Below are 9,804 nucleotides of genomic sequence, written 5' to 3'. Positions count from 1 at the left end.
CCCTCCTGGGGTACAGTTTGGGATGTGAGCTGGATGAAGCCAGTCTGGAGACTCAGGCTCCCCATTTGCCCACTTTTATCAGACAGTAAAACAATGAAAGAGAAAGATAGGAACACACATTATCACTATTTTCTTTTTCTTTGAGAAATTGTAGTTCACTTTTTAAATATGAGAAACCAATTGAGAAAAGTGAAGACTGAGAATAAAAGGCATTAACAAAAGGAATGTTTTATAAGATTGTTTCAATTACATCTGACAGCCTTCTGGATAAAAATAAAACCATCATCCTATTCTCATTTTGGACCCAGTTCACCATTTGTTTTATGCGTAAATTTCAATAGCAACCTTTCTTTTTCTCCCAAATCACAAATGTATATTTTCACTATTCCTCAGGAATATTTGAGTTTAAGCAAAATGTTAAATGAGGTGTTGAAACTATAAAAGAACACAGCCTTTTGAATTCCCATTTAAAATTCTCTCCATTGAAGTACAGATTCTTTTCTACAATTGACTGCAGCGAAAAGGAAAGAAAAGGACTGTTTTGTTTGTCTGGCAATACTGGCTATGAAGTTGGGAGTTTTAAAGAAAAGGAAGTAATAGACCCTCAGCAGAATTTTTACTGCTAGAGGATGCCCCAATAGAGTGTTTCCTCTTTCTTTTTAAGCACAAAGAGCTGAGATTTAACTGCATTATAAATGTTTCATTAACATATCTACTAAGTAACAAGCATCCAGGTACTTTGTTTTCTTCTTACCCTAATATGTCAGAGAGTCAGCTGAAATTAAAGGAAAAAAAAGGTTTCGAGATGAAGGAGGGAATCAGCAAGTTAATATTCCTAGAGAAATAGAAAGAGACCATCATAAATGAAAAGAAAGGGCTTGCTTTCTTTTGTTCTTTTCTCATAGGGAGGAACCTGCTACAGAAATGAGATTGGTTCTTTTGTGGAATCTTTAGCAGTCTCAAAAAGGATAAATGGAGCAATGGGCACTAATGCTTCACTGCCTCAATCTAAATCCAGCACGTTAGGGTAGAAATGAAAGAAAATCTTCTAGATGAACAAGAGTCAGACTTTGGCATAAACACATGGCTTAGAAAGGAGAAATTGAGCCCTGCGTCTTTCTCTTAGTCACTTCCAGAATGATCTAGGCCAAATGTACAATGTCCTGCCCCCCAAAAGGAAGTCTCTTTGGAGGGATGTGTTCACTTCTGTTCTTATACAACAGAAATGGATTTAGTTCTTCCCATATACAATTTTCTCCAGTCAAGGTATTAGTAGCTTTGAAAAGCAAATTTAAATAATTCTGAAGGATGCTGTAAGAGCAATGTTCTCTTTTTAAGTCTCATCTGTGTTCTTTATGGATCTTCATTGTTTAGCTAGTTAAAAGCTCAGGTTATTCAGCAAGAATGTTCTATTGTCAGAGATATTTACTGATCATGCCCCCTGCCCCCTCAAGAATCTATGAAGCCTAAATCTGTTAGTCATATTCTGGATTACCTCAGTAAAATAATCCTCCATCTGCATTGAGAGAGTACTGCACCCTTGCCACCAGGCTTTGCCATTTAGTGCATAACACTGAGCAGACAGCAATGATTCCTGCAGGGACAAGCTTATGACCTAATAAAAACGAAAGGATGCAATGAGGCCTTTCCTGGGACTGCTGGGAAAGACTGTTGTGTTTTTCTGCTGGTCTTGGTTGAGGCTGGCTATAAGGCTGGAACATCTGGAGACGGTCTGAGATCACAACAGGAAAGGCTGTGTGAGAATACAGCCAACACAGAGACAGCTGGGTAAGATGGAGGGAGGAACATTGTGTGTTAATGGCACTGTTTGAGTTACTTGTTAAATTCCTTCGGGAGCTAGCCCTAGCCCTGCTCCTGGATGTTTCAATGATAGGAACTGGTAAATTTCCTTTTTCTTTAACTTAGTTTTGGCTGAGCTTTCTGTCACTTGCCAAAGAATGAAGCCTAACAGATACAACTGAGTTCTAATCCCAGCTGAGTTACTTTGTGACTTTGAACAAGTAATTTATCTTCTCTCAAATATTGCTTTAAAAAGCTATACTAAAATTATCTACCTGATAAATGTGTTTGGAAGATTAAGTAAGCCTGTGCTTATCAAGTGCTTAATATAGTAAATGCTCAATAAATATTAGCTATTATTATCGTGCAAAAATTAAATGAAAACACAACTCTAATATCAGGATGAAAATACCTCCAAAGAGCTTTAAAATCGGAATGTCCTTCTTTTGTCAATGTTACGCGATTTCTCGTAATGCTGAAGTGTCATTCTGGTTCAAATCTCACTCTCGTTCTTTATATTTGATGGAAAGTCGTAAATCTCTTAGGCTCAATAACTGCTATTTCATTAATTCCCAGATCACCCCATTTCATGTGATGCTGAACTTAATGGAAGTATGTGGTAACAAAGAAATGCACTAATGGAGAGCATCTTGAGAAACTACGAGAGTTTTTTTTTTTTCCAAAATAACAGGATTAGAGTAGAGCGATAAGAACATGATGATAGCAAAAATCAAGGTTCACTGATTAGGGTACATTCTGAAAAGATAGATTTCTATCTTTTCCCCTCTCAAGAGAGAATGTAAACTAATGAAGAAAAATCAAGTGGTGTAGGTGTCTTGACTCAGTTGTCAATCCTGTATTGTCCATCTCTACATTCATTGCTTCTTTTCAATCCTCTATGTCAATGCTCTGGATTAGGTCCTGAAAATTGTTTCTTGCCATAGATTTCTAACTACCTTCCTTGTATATAATCATTTCTAGTCTCATTTATTGCATTTCCCTCTTCCTTACCACCATTTTTTCCTTTCTTTTCTCTCTCTCTCTTATTTATTTATTTATTCATTTTGCTTTTGTTGCCGAGGCTGGAGTGCAATGGCGCGATCTTGGCTCACTGCAACCTCCGCCTCCTGGGTTCAAGCGATTCTTCTGCTTCAGCCTCCCCAGGAGCTGGGATTATAGGCACCTGCCACCACAGCTGGCTAATTTTTTTGTATCTTTAGTAGAGACGGGGCTTCACTGTGTTGGCCAGGCTGGTCTCGAACTCCTGACTTCAGGTGATCCACCCACCTTGGCCTCCCAAAGTGCTGGGATACAGGTGTGAGCCACCGTGCCCAGCTCTCTTCTTCCTTTTAATGTATTGCTTTCACTGATGTTTTCTGAAGAACAGTTTCGCCAACATTGCTCCACTTCCAAGGGAGGCAGGCCACATTACCTTCAGAAGTGGCTCCCAAAGTTTGAATCTCATGAACCAGTGAAACAAAAATAAATTAGAGAGCCCAATACAGTGTTACCAATTTTTATTTGCAAAATAATGACATTAGAACCACCCCCCACACCCAAACTGCCATCTACTTTTACCACAATTTCATAAAAGCAATTGCATTTTATTCTAAATACAGGAAAGACATAATCTCAAAATAAAGAAGGGCTTAAGATGAATTTTGTTTCATGAAAAAAAAAGTATCTTACCAAGTATCTCTGTTTTTCTCATGTCTTGTGAATCCAGTGAAAATTTAGACTTGAACCATCACTGGCACTGGCCCCTGGCAATCATTTGGGAACCACAAGTCTATAGAATAAAATGACAGTTCTGAACATAGCACTTGAGACCCAATCTGTCTGGCCTAAAGGAAACTTTAGTTCCAATATGTATTTTGAAAATTCCATCTTCCATGCTTTGCCCATTCTCTTCCTTTTGACTGAATTGTAAGCCTCTTGATTACTTCACCCACCTCTGACCCCTCACTTCTCCTATACTTATTGAGAACTATGTTAAATGTGGTCCTCCTCCCTGTGACAGTAATTCCCCATTCATAATTAATTTTTCCTTTTGTTCTGTGCTCCATTATACCTAAAACTTTAATACGTGTCACATTCTACTTGTCGTGTGTTACAGTATTATTACCTATGCACAATTTACTTTATGGGAGGGGACAATGTATTATATCTTTTAATATGCTTATGAGAGTGCCTTGCATGAAACAAATGCATAGTAAATATCTGTAGAATTCAGGGATCTCGTTGATAGGAAATACAGTTTTTAGAAGATCTAAAGATAATAACACTCACAGTGTCTCCTTCAGTATCAATGGTTTAGTAACTGAAAAAATTTCTTTGCCAAAGGAACAAGATAATACAGGGATGAAGAAGCCAGACATCTGATCCCAAAGAGCCAACAGAAAGGAGTGGAGAAATGGTCATCCCCTCAAAGGAAGGACAAGTTTGGAATTCTGTGGTTATTTCTGCCTGGTTGGGACTGAATGATGTGAGCTGATGGTCACCAAGGAAATCTTTACAGGGAGGTAGGTGGCCAGATTTACCTTAACTGACTTGCAGGCTGACATTCCTAAGTAGTACGGTTTGCTGATTAGAAGAAATGCCAAGGTAAGGGTAGAAGGTGGACAGGAAGACAAGCAAAAGTCAAGCCATAGGGAATGGCATTAAAACAAAACAAAGCAGAAAAACTTTTCTGAAATTCATTTGATGGCAATATATTTATTTTAAAGGGAAATGTTCTTTGGCAGTCAGACTGGGACAGGATTAACAGGGAAAAGGTGTGTGAATGATTTTCTTCTCTTAATGGTGATATTCCTTGACTCTGCTCTGGTTCACAAGGAAGAGTGTATGAGACGAAATAAGAAGAAAAAAATGTGTGAGCCCATCTACCAAAAGGAAATAAATTCAGAGCTAACATGATTTTTTCGTGTGGCACAAAAGAATATCTTTTCCAATTGCCATTAATTTGAAATCCTGGTAGACTTGCAGGAAGGTCTGTCTATCTGCCATCCATCTCTCTGTCTATCAACAATTTACCTATTTCTTTTTTTGATAAATAATTTGCACTGTCAGCCAACTTGTCAACCTCACACTGAAATTATTATTTTTTTAAATTAAATTTAATTTTACTTTAAATTCTGGGATACATGTACAGAACATGCAGGTTTATTACCTAGGTATACATGTGCCAAGGTGGTTTGCTGCACCTATCACCCCGTCATCTAGGTTTTAAGCCCCGCATGCATTAGGTAGTTGTCCTAATGCTCTCCCTCCCTTTGCCCCTACCCCACTACAGGCCCCAGTATGTGATATTCCCCTCCCTGTGTCCATATGTTCTCATTGTTCAACTCACACTTATGAGTGAGAACACGCAGTGTTTGGTTTTCTGTTCCCGCTCACACTGAAATTCTGTGAGACCAGAAAGCTGCCAGGATATTCCTTTGTGCAAAAGGTTTTTTATTGTGGACTAATCTAATTTGGCATCTGCTAATTGAGATTGTGGCTGTCTGGAAGGTCCTAAGTTAGTTGTATGGATGCTTAGAGGTGTCTCTACCTGAGCAGCCTGTTACTGTAGAAAATAAAAAGAGTAAATTTGAGACAATCCATAGCATTTATCTTGATTCTCCATTGTGTGAGCAAAAGGCTGTATAATAGTAATGTTTACAGGCTATGGTTTCAAATACTGCAGTATACTTCATTGTGCTGGTAAAAAAATCAACAGTGACTATCACAATTAGTTGAGTAGTTGAGTAGTCAATTATGAACCATTTCATAGACAATTGAAATTCTAACAGAGCACAAATATTTATGGAGATCTCAGAGCTTTGTTTCTAGATATCTTCCTTTCTATTGAATGAAGAAGTGGGTATCATATACATAGTTACTCCTAGACTCCTGTTTTCCTCATAGATCATTCAATGACTAGGCTTAATTTAAAAAGAAGTGCAAACGACATTTCTGGAAAATGCTACAACTGATAGTTTCTTATCTCTGTTATTTGAAATTTGTGCGCTAATCTCTAAGTGGGTGAATATGCGTAGATTCTAATGTGATTAAATTAATGTTTCTTCCCCCATCATAATAAGTGAGACTAGGAAGTTACCAAGTCATGGAACTATGCATTGCACTAGGGTGTAGCCCTGTTACAAACCTTGTAAATCAAACCTAACGTGGGTTTCAGCATCAGACAAAACTCCAGATCTAAATTCTGACTCTACAACTTACTAGCTATGTAATCTTGGTTAAAGGGACATAAGCTTCAGCAAGCTGTTTTTCTTTGATAAAATCAGGAGTATTAAACCTTCCTCATAAGGATAGCGTGGGGATAAAATAGGGCAACATGTGTACAACAGCGAATCCAGTAGGTGCTCAGTGCAGCTCTCTCTCCGTGTAAATTCTCTTCATTCCCCTTTCATATTCACAGTTGCCTGTGACTGTGCTCCACCCAGCATCCATCTGTGATTCTCTTTCAGTCCTTATTTACTTTTTCACTGTTATTCTTTGCTGACTCTAGTCTTTCTTTTCCACATCTCCAGCCTTTATTATTTGTATTCTGTGCAGCAAACTGTACCTAGTTTAAATAAGGTAAAACATGCCACACATTTAGAGCAATTCCTGGCACATACTAAACACTTAATGATTGCTAGACAATTATATTACTTGATGAATTTCATTGCTTCTCCCAAATCTACCCAAACACTATTTTCTCTTTTATGAAAAAAAAAAAAGTGATTCTGCAAAAGGACAGAGGATATAAAACAAATTATTTTAAATTAGGCATGATATGAGCACATTACTAGTGAGCAGTACTGCTTTGGATTTTTTATAATTTTGAGGAATTATCATATTGTAAGAAATGGGTAATGAGATTTTTTTGCTTATCAGTTGAATAAACATTCATTAAGCTCCTACTATGTACTAGGAATAGAGAAAATTATCTATGTTCATAGGAACAACCTGCCCCACCCAACAAATACACAGAGTCCACCTCTTTCTGTATTCATGTTTTTTCATGAAAGCTGAGCATACCCCAGGCAGGGTAAAGATATCAATATGTAGCTGATTGATTTATCTAGAATCTAATCAGAACTGTTCTCCCAATGACTCAGGCAGGGACACATTGTTTTGCTTGAATTTTTGCTTAGTTCTCTTAATAAGCAGCCCTCTGAGGTCTCTTGTTGTTTTTCTAATTAGCTAAATTGATATGGGTAGTGAAGAATCTCACTTCTTTAATCTATTTGTCCAGATGAGGTCTGTAGTACTTGAGATACAGCAGTTTTTTTAAAGGGGGAAATTTTGGAATTGAGAAGTATCTATGTATTAGCATTTTAGTGAACTTGGAATGATTTCCTTCTGGAAATACACTCAGTTGCTATAAACTTGTATGAGATGTTAGAGAATATGAAATGTAGGAGACAAGGGTGGTGCTGATACATAATCAGTGCAGTAATTAAGAGCTTAGGGACTAGCCAGCCAGACCAGCTTTCCTACCATCCTTGTTTGGTCACCTCACCAGGATTTGGCTTCCTCATTTGCAAAATTGGAACAGTAATGGATCCTACTAAATGAGGTTGATATAAGGATTATATGAAATAATAGAGATATGGCAGGCCTTAAGTGCTCAATTAATATAGGCTATTATTATTATTATTACGACCTGAAAATAGGCAAAACAGTGTCAACCTCATGTAAAGAAAATCAGACAAATGTGCTTATGACCTCTTATAAACTCAAACCTCATAGGCTAATAATAATACATGATTCGGTATTCTTTCGATTTAATAGTGCAAACAAAAACTATGATTTCTTTTTACGCTGGAATTGTGTCAGTGATAGAAATAGTTTATTTTTCTAAAATTCTTTATTTTAGAGTGTACTAAAATGATTTTTTAAATATAGGTCATATAGAGTGTTAAATACTTAATAATAATGTATTTTTTCTTTTTTTAGAGACAGAGTCTTGCTCTGTTGCCCAGGCTGGAGTGCAGTGTTGCAATTATGGTTCACTTCAGCCTCGACCTCTTGGGCTCAAGCAATCCTCTTGCCTCAGCCTCCTAAGTAGCTAGGACTACAGGTGTGTGCTGCCATACCTGACTACTTTATTTTTTTACTTTTTGTAGAGATAGGGTCTTTCTATGTTGGCCAGGCAAGTCTCACACTCCTGGACTCAAGCAATCCTCCCACCTCAGCTTCCTAAAGTGTCGGGATGACAGGTATGAGCCACCACATCTGACCAATAGTGTATTTGTTATTCTGAAGAATATTTACCTATTTTGACAATAGAATATTCTTTACAAATTCATTGAAAATAACTTTTCAAGAGTGGCATGAAGTAATACAGTAAGTTTATGAACAATGAAGCATGTGAAGAACGTGTGGCGAATCAAGGCTGTTGGAACAACAGTTATGTTGCCTTAAAGAGCAATGAGATTATAACTAGAGAGGAAGGTATGATAGCATGTAACCCTGATACAAAAGTCAAAACTGCAAAGGTTCAGAGTGTGGTATATAGATGTCTATTCTTTAGAAGAAATGATCTAACAACATTTCTGTAATTCCATGCACCTGGGAAAGTTCAATTGTTTTATTTCATAACTTAGCAACATTTAATGTTAGTAAAATTAAAAAGTATAAAGCCAGTAAAAGAGAAAAAATGGAAAGCTCATCTTTTCCATTCTCTCAATCACAATATTTGTGGTTGATGGTTAATCGAATACTACAAAAACCAGCCTTTGACTCTACCAAGTCAAGTGGCAGGATTTGTGGTTTATGCCTGCCTTGGACTTGTGGAAATGTTTTCACAGAATTTTATTAGAAAATGCCCTTTCCTAAGAAACAAATTAATTAAGGAACAACCAGACAAATAAACTGCCATCCTTGAGACTGGAAAATACTGCAGTGAGTGGCCTTCCCTAAGTGAAGGCCTGGATAAAGCCCTGAAGACTAATGAATTACTTAGTCTCTTTCACTCTGAAGACCTGGACTTTGATTAGTGTCTGGGGCTGTTGTGAAGAGACTTTGAGTTTATGGCCTCTTCTCTTTCTCTGATTCTTATAAGAGGCAAGAAATACTGGTTGGTGGTATTTCTCACAAATTGACTATATCTCCTCCAATTATCACAACTACAATTGACACCAAGCAATTTAGAGGAGAAACAAATTTATTTATTTATTTATATTATTATTATACTTTAAGTTTTAGGGTACATGTGCACAATCTGCAGGTTAGTTACATATGTATACATGTGCCATGCTGGTGTGCTGCACCCATTAACTTGTCATTTAGCATTAGGTATATCTCCTAAAGCTATCCCTCCCTCCTCCCCCCAGAGAAACAAATTTAACCTTCAAATATTTCAAGGTGCTTTTAAAACTACATAATGTAGACCTAGATACCACAATGACTGGCAATGTATTATCAGTATCACCATAGGAACCAGAAGTGTTTTATATTGTCCTAAAAGGCTCTGACACATTTTTCAAAAGACAAACCCCCACTGATACCACCTGCTGGTAAGCGGTTTCAGTTCTTTAGTGTTTGTTGTCTTTAGCAGTCCTTGATCTTCATATTTTAAGAATTATTTCTCTGGTTAGAGGAGGAAAGACCTTTCCAATTGTTCCATAGTTTCACTGTTTATCTCAGCCTTACACATGACAGTTGAGGTGCATGCTGTTTTGTTTGGCTTCTGGTATTGCGCTCCAGTTCATGACACCGTGAATACTCACAGCCTAGCTAAAATGCTGCCAGTGAGTCAGTGACACTTAGGGATAGGTCTGGCACAGGGCAGGTTAGAATTGAAAGCAAGTCCTGTTGTACACATAACTGTTCCCTTTGTGCTGAATCCTGGCATTTGAGACTTGTACAATATTTGAAACCTTCTTAGACTTTCGGGGTAAGAAGCCCAAGGGCCTGTATTTCCTGGATGCCATGACTGAGAATTCCAAAAGGCATATTCACTTCAGTCCTATACCCCCACAACCAAACTTGCAAGATCAGCCATGCTTTCCC

Source organism: Pongo pygmaeus, chromosome 4 (genome assembly GCF_028885625.2).
Source record: "Pongo pygmaeus isolate AG05252 chromosome 4, NHGRI_mPonPyg2-v2.0_pri, whole genome shotgun sequence".
Classification (NCBI taxonomy): Eukaryota; Metazoa; Chordata; class Mammalia; order Primates; family Hominidae; genus Pongo; species Pongo pygmaeus.
Note: the sequence above shows the minus strand (reverse complement) of the source record.